Below are 15,624 nucleotides of genomic sequence, written 5' to 3' on the forward strand. Positions count from 1 at the left end.
TAACAGGTGGTTTTTGCTTCCACAAGGCCAGAGTGGGCAGTGCTAGCACCTGAAAAGGTGGCCTATCAGGCTGAGAGGGCTCTGTGCATTCAGAGAAGAGGAGAGAGTCCAGAAATGTTGGGTCCAGGAAGCCCTGGGGGGACCCAGCTGCAGGCCTATTGAAATTCCCTGAAATCCTACAGGCAACTGACAACCCTCTCCAGGCCAGTGTGGGAGCCCTGTACCAGGTACCATTCGTTTCCTCCGTGGCAACAGCCGCCATCTGAACCTGCCAAGGCAGCCCATCAAAAATATGCACCAAAGTTGAAGTGCCTGGGAAGAGTGTCGGGCATCTCTGTGCCTAGAAGAATAGAAGGAAAGGGTGCCCGGTGCTCTCTCATGCCTGACACAAGCTTCTGGTTTCTTCTTGGGGGCAGGCGGAATCCCTCAGACTCATGAGAATCTCCGTGTTCTGTCTTCTGCCTTCTCTTTCACTTCCTGGACTGTTCTCCCTTTTCCTGCCAGGCTCTGGGCCCAGACTACGTGGCCTTCGTTTAGGCCACTGTTTAGACTACTGTTTAGACTACTGTTCTCCCTAGGCCTTCGCTGCCTAGGCCTCCTGCCCTGCTCCCTGCTGCAGGCTGAGGTCAGACACGTTTTGCTGGAGACCACCTTCCTTCAAACTAAGTTATCACACCTTTACAAGTCTTTCAAACAAGGTAACACCTTGCAGAATTTGTAACCATTGATAAGTTAGTGTTTATTTTATCAGGAATTATTTTTTGAGGTCCAAGAAGGGATGGTTGAATTTTCTTCTCTAACTGCTCACGCCCACTCTCAACTATTCTGTATTCAATCCTCTTGCTTGAAGTTTAAAGACATCTTGACCTCGTTGTGTGGATTTCCTTTCCATTGCCTATTTCTTTTCTTTTCTCATTCAGATAATTGGAATACATCTTGCTCATTTTAAAAGCTGAGTCTCTCCTCTGACTTTTCTTCCAGCCACTCTCGCCCCTGTTTCCCACTACATACAGGCTGGCACCTGCAGTGGAAGGAGAGCTGAATCTGATCCGCTCACACGTCCGGCCCTTCCCTCCTCTTGTTGCCTGCGCTGTGGTGGGTGGGGAGTGTCCTCTCCGCTAGTCCACGGGTGGGGTGGGAAGCGTTCCTTTCTGCTGCTTCAAATGCTCCTCAGGCTGACGCTGCCTAGTGGAGTCCTCTGTGCAGCAGATCATTGAAATGCTGGCTCTCCTGTGAGCACACGTGTGGTGCAAATAGTTCTCGTGCCCACTTTCTCTTCCTAAGGCATAGGGAAACCATGTGACTGTAATTGTTCAGTCGACAGTGGCAAAAAAGTACCTGGGCTCTGACAAAGGGCTGTCCTGTGGGTTACATGAGGGGAGATGTTGTGTATCAGCCTCAGGAGAGCACCTTCAACTCCTCAAAGACCTTCGGAAACTTATACCACAGTTCCTGCATGGAGTTTTATAAGAATAGGTCCAAGTATCATGGCTATGTCCACTTAACCTCTAAGTCAGCCTATTCAACAGAAATATAATGTGTACCACAAATGTAATTTTAAACTTCCTAGTATCCCAGGCTTTTACATACAAAGAAACAGGTAAAATTAATTTTAACATGTTATTTAACCCAAGACTGCGTGTAAAATAGAATCATTTCAATGTGTAATCAATACAATTACTTATTAATAAATCATTAATCGCACTTCTCTGTCTTCATGCCATGTGTTAGAAACTCGGTGTGTATTTTATACTTAGAACACACCCCAGTTTAGAGGTAGGGCTTACGCCAGGGCTAAACTAGTGTCTGCACTTTGGACAATGCAGCTCTAGGAGGTCCTTGGAAAATCTTTGGAGTTCCCTGCACATTTGAGTATAAAGGAAGCCTGTACTTTGGGCAAAGGTTTTGGGAGATGCACAGACACAACTGAGGTCTGGCAGCTTGTGGCTACGTGGAGGGTATGGAGCTTCCTCTGGCCCCCTAGGCAGCACTGCTTGACCCAGGGGTGGACCGTTGAGGACCCGCTCCCGAGAGGTGGGCAACTCCAGTGAGTGGTCGGGAGATCTGTGACTTGCTCAGAGTGTCTGCAAGGGCTGGTGAGAGAAACTGATTATTTGTACACTCCCCGCAGAGAGCAGCCAGGGATTGAGACAGGTGCTTTCCTTTTTTCCACTCTGCTTGAAATCACACTCTCCAGCCAGGTGAATGATTGAAATCGTGCGTCAGGCCATTTAATGATCATCTGCTTTGGGCGCGTGGACCAGAAGGATAATGGTGCATGGCACTGTCAGGAGCAGGCTAGAAGGGTCGGAGCCGTGAGCGGTGCAGACAGAGGGCCTGTCAGAAGGAACGGAGATCGCCACCTGTCTCCGCAACAAGGCATAGTGTGATGGGGATGAGAGAATGCTACACCAAAAAGCAAGAAACCTGGACTTGGACTTGGCCTCTGCATATTAACTAGTTCTGCGACCAAGTGTAAGCCAGTTAACTCCTTCCAGTTTCTTCATCCACAGACTTAACCAACTTCAACGTTCTCGGGTGCCAGGTGCGTGTTTCTTGGGCCCAATAAACGTTTCATGTGGTCTGATAAAAATCTGAACCATAAGGCAACACAGGTAACATGTGTTCAATGACAGTAGCTGTATAGGGCCATATTCCTTTTGCATCTTAATTTTTTCACTTTTTATCTATAATTTTTAACATTTATGTACTTTTCTGAATCTAATATTTATTTTTATACATAGATATGTCTATGTGTATATACATATTTTATTGCAGGAATTTCTCATAGAACATAGGAGAAAAATATTTTAAATACTCTGACTTTTTAGAAAAGTACATAATTGATTCTTTTACCGGGAGTCCAGTGAATATTCATGTGAGTGAATGACATGTTTTCCAATTTCGAGGGTTGCAGAGGTTTCTAGTTTTAATTATTTTGAAGTAAAGCAAATACATAACAACCTTACAGAAAATAAATGTACAGGCAATGCCGTTGTTAGTGTTGCAATGTGAAACAACTATACATCATCATAAAACTTTGGGATTTCATTCATGCATTTCATGCAACAGGTAGTCTCAGTGTAGGTATTTTTAAAATAAATCTGATAATGTTCACACCTAAATAGAACAGCTCTTCTGGTCTGATACATTGTCTTAATGTAAAATGCTATGATGCCCTTTCCCGGGCTGGTTTTTAACATGTTGTATTGTTTCTGTGAGGTCGCCTATTATCCCGTGAGACTGAGCAGGTAGCTGACAGCTGTGCTGGGAAACAGTGGCCCACGGGCATTCGTGGCTCACATAAGCATTCCCAGTGCCGTCCCTGTGTCCTGGGCACTGTGCTGGGCTCACAGATGCTGAAGCCAAGGTCCCGCTTCCGCAGAGCTCCTATTCTGGGTGACAGGAAAGACATCCAATGGCTTATGGTCACCGTGTCTACTTGCAGCTGCGCCTTATGGCGCGTCTGTTGCCTGTGTCTGAAAATAGCCATTCCACCTGTCTCTCCTTGCTACATTCCAGTCTGGACATTTGCTCTTTTACTTGCTGAACAGACCACAATAACATTCATGCAATGTGTAGGGTTTTTTAAAAAACTAATTCTAAAACCCTCTATGCCATCAAAATCTCAAAAGGCAAATGCTGAGACATTATAAAATTTATGATCAGTTAAGAGGTTTTTTTTTAGGGAGGATAAGAAGTGGGCAGTGGGAATTTAATGAAAAATGCTGATATCAGTAAGAGAGAAAGTGAGACTTCTTTGAAGTACAAAGGTTCAACGGAAGTTACGCAACAGCACACAGTCTACACATCAACATTGTTTTCATTTTCCACATTCAGCGAATTGTAGGAGCTGATAGACAGCGCTCCTGTACCCAATAGAAGAACTTGCAGCCCATGCCGTTCATTCATTCACGGTCAGTAAATATTTACCACGTGTTTGCCGTCCGCAAGGCAGTGGGAGTTTATCAGAGAGCAAAATAAAGCTCCTTGTGAGCCTCAAATCTCAGTTATATGGGGGACAAGCATAGTGTAAGCAATTGTGTGTGTGTGTGTGTGTGTGTGTGTGGTGGTGGTGGTGGTGGTGGCAATAAGCGACAGCAGAGAAAAATCCACCAGGACAGGGACTAGGGAGCAGCAGAGTCTCCATGCTCTTTTCTCTAAGGATGTTCTCAGTATTTCTGATGAAGTCGCCCAAAGTGCTTTTGTTCAGCTGGGTGTGTCCTAGGCCCTCTCTCTGTCCCTTACTGAGAAGCCACCCTGCACTTCTGCGTGCTTGGTCCACAGCGCTCCTGGATGGTCTTCTCTGCCTTGGTTCACGGGCATCCGTCTCTCGTTGATCCGGCATCAGAGCCGGTTCCCACGAACTCCCGTTTTCACCCGACCTCCTCCACCTGACAGTCTCATAGTCTTCCGGGACTGGCGACTCCATGTCTAAAGCAGCTCTTTGAATTCAAGTTAAACAATTGGGTTGATCATTACTAACATATAAGCATCTCTAACTTTAAGACTGGATTTATTTCAAATGTTGGCTTTTAATCCTCTGGAGCGGTGCTTCCATATTAGAACTTTGAAAAGAGGGAGGAAAATTCTTCCCAGAAGCTTTTCTTTCCTGTTTCAACAATCACTCAGTGTAGGCACAGCCTTTTATGGGTAGAATAATGCACACTTTCCTCTGAAAAGACCCATCTGGCCCCCAGTCCCTCATTCTAGTGCAGCCCACAACAGACCTAGGAAGAGAGAATGTTCTGGAACCTGCAGTGTTGGCTCTCGTAGCACATTACAACCTGTTAGGCAGCAGTGGTACAGGCAGTGATATGGGTTTGATAGTTTTGTGTTTACTTCTTGACCTTGAGGGCAGAATGAAAACTTCTGTTCATGGTTTACCCTAGTCCCTTGACTTTAAAATCAGGAATAACCAGGAATGTTAAAAAGCAATGAAAAATGTTTATCTTGGAAAAGAAAAAATGATTTAGAGTCTTATTCTTTCCTTTAGGAGTCAAAAAGTGAAGAAAGGAGGTATTCATACATAGTCAACACACAGTATGACAGGTTAAAAAAGCAATTTTGGAAAATGTAGCTGAATGAGTACCATTTCTTTTTGTGTGTCGGAATGAAACTGTCCCGTGCTAGTACAGAAATAACAAAGGAAACGAAGGCTTTTAAGCCTTGCTGAGACGGGGGAGAAATATAGCATTGCTATTTATAACTTGTCCAGAGTCCCACATAAAAGTAGCTGCAACTAACAGATTTGCTCAAATCTGGAACACAGCATTACCACTGCCAGGGACTTGAGGGATTCTAGTAAGAACGGCGACTGCATTGGTAACTATTGAAAGTTTATCATTTTTCTTTCACCCCAGCGTTCATACGGGGAGAAAGTTAGCCAGTGGAAAAGTCCTGGCTTCTGTAGAACACATTTTGTTATTTTCCAGGATACTTGTTTTTGTTTTTAGTGAAGAGGATGCATTGGTACCCCTGGAACTTACCCCATGAGGTGGAGAGGTACTGGTGATGGTTATAGTTCTGTCTTTGAAATGTTTGCCAGGCTAAGAGATTTAACATTTTATTCTTCCGGAGACAAATTTTGTGTAGTTGGTATGACGGCAAACATATTAGGAACCTCCAAAGTTAATGAAAACTGTTTTTTGCTCATTTTCAGCGAAGCTTCCTAGGCTATGCCAGCTTTCAAGTGGGGGAACTGCTGAGGTCGAAGGAGCAACTGCTCGCCCTGAGCCTGAGGTGGGTCTCAGTCCTTGATAATGCCGTTCAAGTTCATCACCTTCAGTGATGTTTACTGAATGCTAGTTGGCTCTGAGAGTCACAATTCTTACACATGTTTGGATGTCAGTTCTCAAATGGCTTACAATTTTCCATTGCAACAAGTTACATCGAAACAGCAATTATTGAAGTTCACGTTCAAGTTCACGTTTCAGATTGTCAAAGGTTATCAGCCCTTGTAGGAAAATAATATTGCCTTATCATGAAAGCGATGACATGTTTTGAATGTAAGAAAGCAATAGAAATAATGAGCATGTTATTAAGTAATTTTTGTGGTGGATTAGAATGTTACTTTTTGAATTGAGTGCATTCCTAGGATTGAAATATATTGGTTAGAGGCACTATGGCAGGGTTTTTTTGGTACTAGAGGGTGAAATGGTTATTCTGTTTTTAAATCTTATTTTGCTGCTGTGCTCCTACATACAAAACAGAAGTTAAAATAGACTCATTGTGAAACAGGCAATAGGTAAGAGCTGCTTTTGAGGATGCGTACAATTTGTTTTGGTATAAAAGATGAAATAATCTTCAGGAAGTACCATAGTGTTTTAATACTGAGAAGAGTGTTAAAATATTTCTTTTTAGCTTTATACTAAATTTGAAACGGCAATGTTGTCTTCTAACTGTATAATGACTTGTGTAGTTCCGTACATGGAGAACACCGTCTCCAATATCTGTATAGAAGCAATGACTGGGAAAACAGTATAGAACCCTACTTGCAAAATGCAAAATGCTTGTGTTGTGCTGAAGCAGTAATTTTTTTTTTTTTTAGTATAAATGCAGTGATTTATGCTGGAATTTGTGCTGCTGGCTGTCTCCTTTTCTGGTTTTTCTTGACTTGCGCAGTTTTGTATTTTGACTTAATAGATAGTCCAAAATAATGTAAAGTAATTTATTTTCATGCAGAAAAATAAGCGTGGGTGGGTTACAATGGAACCACCGTCCTTTCTCCAACTTCCTTGAGGCTATTTCTTAAGTATCTGCTGTTTCTTTTTGGTGTTGTATTTTATTCCCAAGACATTGAAAAACCTTTGTAGTTTGCGGTGTTCTTCCCAATCAAGTTTTGTTGCATTTATTTTCATTTTGAAGGTTGTAAGGGCCAGCTGACAAGTCTGGCTTTCAACATCACTGATACCCTAGAAAATAACCTAATACCAAGCTAGCAGGTGGTTAGATCTGCCCCCAGGGTCGCCCAACCACTTGGGAGATATCGGACCCTGAGCTAACTTAGAACTACCAGTGGCACGAGTTTTCTAGATAAGACACATTAACACTTTATCCCCCCTTTGCTGAGTTACAAGCTGCAGTTTTGAGTTTACCCTGACTGTTATTAAGAGCAGCGTGGCGCACAACATTTAGACTCTGCCTTTGACGCAGCAATTGGGGACCAGGATTCTTAGTGAGATGAAAATTAGTTGGACACACGCACTGCCTTTGAGGGGGGAGGGGAACCGAAGGTTCAAGTTTACAATACAGCTTTTGGAGGAAAATAGGAGTAGGATAATTTCAGATTCCGAGGCTACCAGGGCAAATTTCTACCTTTGGTTCAATACTCCTAATGCCTATTCACTTGAGTTTGGTGGTATACAAGAAAACAAGTTAAGCAGCATCAAATTGGGTTTTCTAGAAAAAAAAAAAACACTTTTGAAAGTCAATTTTGAAACGACTGAGTTATCATTCTTTCCCGTTTGTGCTTTGCCGCATGTTGGGATTTCTCTCCCTGTGAAGCAGACACATTATAGACTTACGTCGCCTTTGATTTCTGGGGCTTCATGGTTTTCACTTCTGACATGATTTACTTTCTCTCTGCTTCCTTGATGGTCCCTGAGGTACTGAGATGAAGAGCATCCAGCCAGGGATAAGAAGGATGTTTTGGTTGTTTGTCTTGTTTTGTTTTTCACTGATTGTATCTGACTTCTAATCCTTTTAGAGTCCAGACATTTTTAAAGCAATAGACTCCTCAGATTATTGTGTTTTCCAGTATAGAGTTATATGGGGAAGGCTCTTAAAGAAATAAACACTAGACTTCTGCTGTCCATTTTTAAATTTTTCCTATTTTATGTAACATTCGTAGGCATACATATTCCTGCTTGTATGTACATATTATAGTTTCTGTGGTGCATATGTGAGTGTCCATCTGCATGATTTTAGGACTATTTTTCTTTCTCACAAACTACGAATACTTGGATTTTCTATCATCAAATATTTGTGCTTACAGATATAATCCAAATTATGATATCTTTACATTTTTATTTCTTGAAGTTTTGTTAATTTACCTTTCATAAATGCGCAGGAGTGCACACACACACTTCAGTTTTGTTGTTGGTAAAAATAAAAGAACAACAGGAAAAAAACACGTATTTTTAACTCAATCCCAAAGGCATGTTCTTCACTTGAGAGCGGAAGTAAGGCTATGAAAAGGCTTTTTAAGGTAGGACACAGTTTTCTTCTCAAGTGCACGCAGCGTGACGGAGACGAACCTGCTGCTAGCGGCTTGCGTGTTGGCAACCCAGGCGCCTTCTAGGGGCCACAGGGCAGTGAGTCCCAGTGCGTTGGTTCTCAGACTCCGATGTGTGTGTCTGAACTCCACAGTAACCTGAGACCCACCTTGGCCAGAGACTGATGATACAGTTTTAAATGACAATTTTTTTTTCTATTCAAATGGAATCAAACTTGCTTAGAATTTTAATCTCCTACCTCTACTCTTTTCGTGCACATACATAAAAGTTATGCAAGTCTGTTTACTTTAAACACTAGACCCATTCTTTAAAATTCTGCCTATGATTGAATACTTTTGTAACAACATCTGTACAACATGTTTGTGACTACATGCATGCCTGTGGCCGAGCCAGATGCGTGTCTAAGGGGAGCCCTCCCTTCCCTGTGCTTCTGGTGTGATCCAAGTGGCCATGGCAGGCAGCTCCTCCAGGTGGCTTCTCGGATTGCAACACGGGCTCGGACCACATAGACATGTAGGAAGAGGTAACTAACACTCTTTGAGCTTTAGGAGGGGTACGCATTTAAAAGGCTATTGTGTTTGATCTTCTAATAACCATGCCTGGAAGACGATACTCTTCCTGTTTCCCTGCTGAGCACACTGAGTTCCTGAGGTCACACAGCTGGGACGGGTGGTGACGTAGAAATTGGGAGGGAAGGGTTCTTGATATCAGGGATTTCTACAGAATAGATGTTTTGCTTAGCATCTTAGAATTAGATAATCGCAGAGCCCCAAAGAGACCTTAACACCTCAGCTTCTTCTTGGACACCTGTAGTGGCAGGGACTTGAACTTGGGGGGCCACGCATTCTTCCATTTTCCAACAAGCCCGTGTTAGAAAAATATCCCTACTCTGTGCTAAGTTTCATCGCCTTGCGGTAGTTTCTGCTCTCCTTCCTGAAGTAAAACGAGCCTCGTGCCTTTTTTTCTGTGATCGCATTGGAAAAGCAGCCATTCTGTCCAACTATAAATCTTTTCTCTTTTTCAGTCTCAGGAAGGAATGTCATGTGATAGAACACCAGACTTTCACCCCAGACTTTGTTTCAAGTCCCAGCTTGTCAGCAACTGTGTCACCACCCATGTCTGCTCCTTAATATCTGTTCCCAAAAGTGGGGATGACTTCCCTGCTGGGGTGATTCTGGGCAGTCAGTAAATGTGACAATGTCCTGTGAACTTCCTTGCATTAGCAGAAAGGTCTCTACGGAGATTGTTCTCCCTGTTTCCTGTTCAGTTTGCTTGCCTAGTTTGCTGAGGTTCTCTCCCCACAATTCTCCAAGCTTGTCAATGGCAGAGGGGTCAACTTGACCTCTGATCTGGACATGCCATTTCTAGTATCTGAGGGATGGATACTTACCTGAAACCTGAATGCTGGCTTTCATCACTGTCTCATGAGAATTGATTTCTTAGGTGCAGATACCAGCAAGAGGCTCATGGAAAGCAGCTTGGCGAAAACGGGCAGCATCCCAATGGACATGGGGAAAAATAAAATTGGTTTTGACTTCATACTTTAGCAACACAGCACTGAAATCAGAACAGAAATTTATACTTGAGACCCAGAGTGTCTAAACTGCTTTTAGAGTTTACTCATGCATTTTATTGCTGACTATATCTAAATCAGTCTGCAGAAATCAATTCAAGAGACATCTCTCAGGACCACGCTGAGAGAGTGAAGGGAGGCATTAAGCCCAGGAGTAGGGGCGTTGGTTTCTGAATCTGCTTTTATTCTTTTATGTAACTGCGTTAATGTCTTTTAGGGGCTCAATTGCTTAAAACTATCAAAGGCTCTAACATGAGCCATTTTGTCATAACTGTTAAAGTTGTATTGATTTAATATAAGGTAAAAGAATGCAAAGTATACAGATAGTATCAGATTAGGACGACAGGGAAGTCGAGGCAGCATATTATTTTGAGGCCAAATCCTGGCTCTCCCATTGCCTGGCAGGCTGGCCAATTGCTCGGAGCCTGGTTTCCAGCCTGTGAAATGCAGGCAACAGTGGTGCTCACCTCACAGAGTTGTGTGTGTGTGTGTGTGTGTGTGTGTGTGTGCATGTGTGTGTTTTCAGGTGAGAATGAAACGTATTGTACACGACTCCCGTTGTGTACCTGAAATGGTATCTGAGGCAAAGCCGGTGCTCATCATTCTCATTACCTATTACTAAAATTATTATTATCACCAATGTTAATATTTTTTATCTCATTCAACTGGACCGTCTTTCATTTACCGATTAAATAGCTCTGCACTTAAATAGTCTCCATTTTTCTTTGTGTTCCTAGTCTTGTTTTTGTGTAGGTATGACCATGGAAACCAAATAGCACTTCCTTCGTTTGCGTATTCAAAGATGTTGTATTTGTCAAATTGCAAAGTTGAATCTTCAGTCACTAACAAGACATCACACATCTAGAGGACTTCAATAGCAACTCCACTCCTTTAGAAAAGTCTGCAATCTTCCCTCTTTTAAAATGCAAATCACGTTGAGTTAATAGCTGCACACAAAGATCTACCTGCCTAGGAAGTTTGAGAGCTAATTTAACTTTGAAGATAATTTTCAGAGATGATTAGGCCTGCAGGGAATTATGCTTGACTTGAAAATGTTACATTGTATTTGCCCCTGCTTACCGAAGTCACTTTTGTCCTGATGACCCCTGTGTTTCTGCTGCTCTGGACACTTCGTATCAGCTTTTTCCAAGCAGGATTTTTTGGAACACTGGCCTCCAATAAATGTGTACATTTATCGAATGAAGTTTTATGGTCAAATAAGTTTGAAAATGCTATATTTAAAAAAAGGGAGGTGGACTTCCTTGCTGTAAGACTCTCAGAGCCTTCATGAGTCCTCAAGGTCCACAGGGACTCTCAGAGGACGTATGTCACCTGCAGCTTTTCCCAAACCACTTTGACTGTAAGAAGCTCTCTTCATGGAACAGCTCTTCACAGGTGAACACACACCAGGTCCCAAGGAAGGCAGCTCTGTAATTTAGGAAATGTTGGCTGAAAATAAAAACAACTCTTTCCCCCCAGAAGTATGTTCTTTAACACATACCTGTAGGCAGGCACGCGGTCTTCCCCCAGGTTAGCACTGGCTCCTGCCCACGCCCCTTCCACTCCCACACTCACACGACATGCGACGTGTGCGACATGCCACACTCGCACGCAGTGACTCTCCCACGTTTCTCCCGTGCCCCATCACCTGGCTGCAGGCACCGCCAACTGCATGGCATTTTGCATTGCACTCACGCCAGGTCCTGTATAGACACCGACTTAGGATATTTGTTCAAAACGTATGGGGATGGAGTAATAAAATGCGTGCATGGCCTTTGAGGTTCACTGACAGAGTTTATGAAGCTTGAATAAGTAAACACACTCTTAGATCCACAGTCACCTAATAATACAAGTGTCCCACACTGAGCTCTTCCCCGAGCTCTGCCTAAGCCCTGCCTCTGGGTCCTTTTTCTTTCTTAGTTGATCTAGTATAAGAGCCGTCATTTGAACTCATCCTTTCTCGAGTCCTTATCTGATCATTCTCTTGTCCTGCTTTAAACTTTGTATTTCCCCCACCTCTGAACAAGCAGGAACGTGAACATGAACACGTGCAAAAACCTCAGCCAAGATCTACAAGGCAGCAGATCCGCTTTTCAGCCTCGTCCATAGCCTCACACATCACTCTCCACATGACTCGCCACTTCCCCCCTCATGTGTAGGGGCTCACGTGCCCTTGGTGCTTTCTGAAACTGGGATCAGAGTACCTGTGTTGCTCTAACAACAAGCCCTTCTTCTCAGGGACTTGAGCTCAGTTTCAACTTCAGGCAACTGGAGAACCCATCTGTTGACATGTCAGTGTTGCAAGTTAGGTTCTTGGCTGCACTGCCTTCCAGTTATTTTTCGTCGATCTGTGGTATGCCCTGCCCAAGGGATGATGAGTGCAGCCACAAGACCCCGGTGTTCTCCACACTCACTCTCATGAAGACCTGAGAGGCAACCGTCTACAAGCACGTCGGTGAAAAGGTCTGGTCACCACCCCTACCGTGGCTTGCCATCAGCTCCTCAGTTTCACCAGAGGACGGTGTTTCTAGCATCAGGCTTTCCAGTGGGTACTTGAAGAAGCAGGTCAGAGCTCATCATTCCTGTTTCAGCTAATAGAGGCTAATGAGCCCCAGAAGGTTCCCATTTATTAACTGTGTTTCCAATGAGGTTTGACTTCGCTTTTCCAGTGACACATTGTCAGTTCTTCCTAATGTGCATGAGTGAGCTGTGCTGGAGGTATCATGCCTGAGAAAATATAGAAAATGACCTTCCCTTGACAGTGTGTTCCCTCTGTTGGGATGCGCTGTCCTGGGATTTTGTACCCTGACCCATTAAGTGAAACTCACGGATGTCTTGTGCCGTGGCTCAGGGTGGCTGTCTCGTGGTGAGTGTGTGCTTGAAAGCGATTGTTTGCAATAAGACTTCAGCGAGCTAAATGAATTGAGTCAGGAAAAGGAAGAAGAATCCTATTTTATGAATGGAAGATAGGAAGACTGAAAATACACAAAAATAATATGATAAACAATTTTTAGAAGGCAAAAGAGAAGGATGAAATCAAAGATAAAATGATAAGAGGGCAGGAAAAAGAGAAAAGGCAAGTTTATTTTGCTTTACTTTATTACATTGTGCACCAATGTAAGCAAATTATTTTTCCCGAGGCTGTGTTGCCATGGGGGTGAAAAGGCGGTGGGGGTATTGCTTCTAGCAACGGGGCCAGCCTCGCTGTGGGTGATCCATTAGGTCCCTTGGTCAATGCACTTAAGCTTATTTGAATTCAGTAGACAATATTAGATAAGTAAGGATTTGTGTGTCACTGATGAGTTTTTTTATATTATGAGACAATTTCACCATCTTGCACAGTAAGTTTTTAAAATGGACATGATTGAAGGCAGGTTTAATTGGACCCAACCTAAGTGCTACTGGGCCTACATTATGTTATTTATTATAAGAGCAAACGAAATGACCAAATTCGCTTGGAGATGCATGCTGAATGTTACTTCTGTCTGCTGTTCACATATGTAACTGAGAAAGTAAACAAGCATGTTCAATCCAAACATAATATTGATACAAATGAAGTTAAGGCGCCATAATAAACTTGGTTTCATTCTCATTCATCCATCAAAGACATGGCAGATAACTTAAGCTTTATTATATTTTCATCTTCCCCCAAATTGATGCAGTCCCTGTCATTCAAGGCAGGATTAAAAGTTTCAATCCTCAATTTAGAAATGGTGCAGAGTGGGGATGATTTTTCTCTTATCTAGAATCAAATTGAAGAATTTTCCAGGGGTTTTCACAGTAAATAGGAGAGGCGGTTTCTAAGGATTCTCAAGTTTACTGGTCTGTCCTGCAGACTGCCAACCAGCACTCCATTTCGCAGCTCCCGAGAGTTATTTCTAGGACTGGTGGGAGTGGGCTGCTTCTGAGGCCAAGGGACAGAGCCCTCCGAGCACGTGGAGGGGTGAGCCGATGGTTGTGACCTTGGAGGGAGCTGGGCTTCCAACACTGTCACCAGGAGTGAATGACTTTGCTTAAACATTCCCATCTGTCTATTGATGATAATAATGCCACTGAGATGAACTTAAATTCTGGGTTCATAAGCCAGGTTTTAAGTAAAGGATTCCTTTATATGTCTACAGAAAACAAAGCTTGCTCCGCGTTCTTTCTTTCTCATACCATCTCCTTTTTCCCCTTGAACCCCGCCAGGACCTGAAGAAGGTGCTTATTGAATAATGTTATTCAATAAGCCAAGTTCATTTGAAAAAATATATTGAGATAGTAAAGGGTATGTGAAGGCTTCAGCGAAGGGAAAATGATAAAAAATACATATAGTTAGTTTTATAATATTTGTAATAAAATTATTATTTTCTCTCAAAGATTGTTTTTATAAATTCTTTGATTTCGGAAATGCCAGTCATGGCCCTGGCCGGGTGGCTTGCTTGGTTAGAGCATCACCACATACACTGGAAGTTTGCAGCTTGGTTCTCCATCAGGACACAGACTTGGGTGGCAGGTTTGACCCCTGGTCAAGGCAGGGGTCAAGTACAGGAGGCAAGCGATCAATGTTGAGGGGGTAAAGATTTAAAAAAATTCTAATCATGCACATAAAATGAAGCAGCCCAATTTTCTCTGAGTTTCAAAGCTAAGGTGAGTAAATAACAGGAAATATATATATATATATATCTCCTGAAGAGTGTTTTTTTTATACCCTATGGGCTCATTCCTCCATAAACGTATTACAAACTTTCCACCTGATGTCTTCCCTACAGAGTACAGAGGGATGGTCAGAAAGAAAGGCTGATGAACTTCCAAGTATTAGGAGGGTTTGCTTCTGGAACTAATCTGATAAATAGACTCCCAGCGAGCTCTTAGACTAGAGGACAGGCCGAGAATGAAGAACCAGTAACGTTTAACAAGTGCGCATGATTACTCATTCTGGGCAAGAGTTTCCCCGCTGTTTTGAGTCACGTGTGTGAATAATCAGGGCATGAAGTTGGTCCCTGAAGTGCAAGTGCAGGCTGTGGCATGGCCATGCAGGTTGCCTAAGATTGTGGCCGGGACTGGAAACCAAGTCACATGGCTGGAAAGAGCCAGGATCCAAATTCTAGCATTAACTTGACATACATGTACAGGAAGTAGATTTTTGCGTGTGTGCTTTAATATCAGTCAATACATTTATTGTCCCGTTCTGAAAAATTTTTATCAATTTTGTGATGGTTTGGTGCAGCTCCCAACGGCTCCCACCAAAGCTCCTAAGAAATCTGCTTCCTCAGCTCCCCGATCTTTCCTCCGAGCACCAGACATCTGGGCTTTGGGGTGCAGTCTGGTACCAGGAAAGCCCAAGACATGATAGAAGCTTAGAACGTTCAGCCCCACACCCTACTCTCCAAGGGGAGAGGGGCCAGAAATTGAGTGAATATTCCTTCATGCCTACGTGAGCCACCTTGCAGAAAAATGTCCAAAGTATGGGGCTCGAACAGCTTCTGGGTCGGTGAACACATTCAAGCTCTGGGTGGAGGAGGGGGGGCGGTGCCTTTGCATCCTCAGGACGGAAGCTCCTGTACACAGGGCCCCCCCAGACCTCACCTGATGTACCTCTCCATCTGGCTGTGTATCTTCTTTGCCCTTTATGATGCCATGTATAACATCATAAACTGATAAACATTGAGTGCTTTTCTGAGCCCTGTGAACTGTTCTAGCAAATGATCAAATCCAAGAAGACGGTCATAAGAACCTCTGATGTGTAGCCAAGTTGGACAGAAGTTCTGGGTAGCCTTACTACTTAGTGACTGGGAAGTCAGAAATAAATAGATAAAGAAATAACCATCATTT

General features: G+C 43.2%; 1 protein-coding gene across 3 annotated transcripts in view; it reads left to right on the forward strand.

Moving 5' to 3' along the window:
* The window catches only part of INPP4B (inositol polyphosphate-4-phosphatase type II B), a 241,481-nt gene that overhangs the window by 67,070 nt on the left and 158,787 nt on the right, over positions 1-15,624 (forward strand). The window contains exons 1-2 of one of the 3 annotated variants that reach the window (XM_037058471.1): positions 5,254-5,325; positions 5,663-5,742. The gene's annotated coding sequence lies outside the window, so the exon portion shown is untranslated. Of the gene's footprint in view, positions 1-5,253; positions 5,326-5,662; positions 5,743-15,624 lie in introns of those variants that run through there. The other 2 variants (XM_037058472.1, XM_037058473.1) reach the window with 2 other exon arrangements.

The sequence above is a fragment of the Sturnira hondurensis genome, unplaced genomic scaffold (genome assembly GCF_014824575.4).
Source record: "Sturnira hondurensis isolate 20B ecotype Veracruz unplaced genomic scaffold, ASM1482457v3 Scaffold0010128, whole genome shotgun sequence".
NCBI lineage: Eukaryota > Metazoa > Chordata > Mammalia > Chiroptera > Phyllostomidae > Sturnira > Sturnira hondurensis.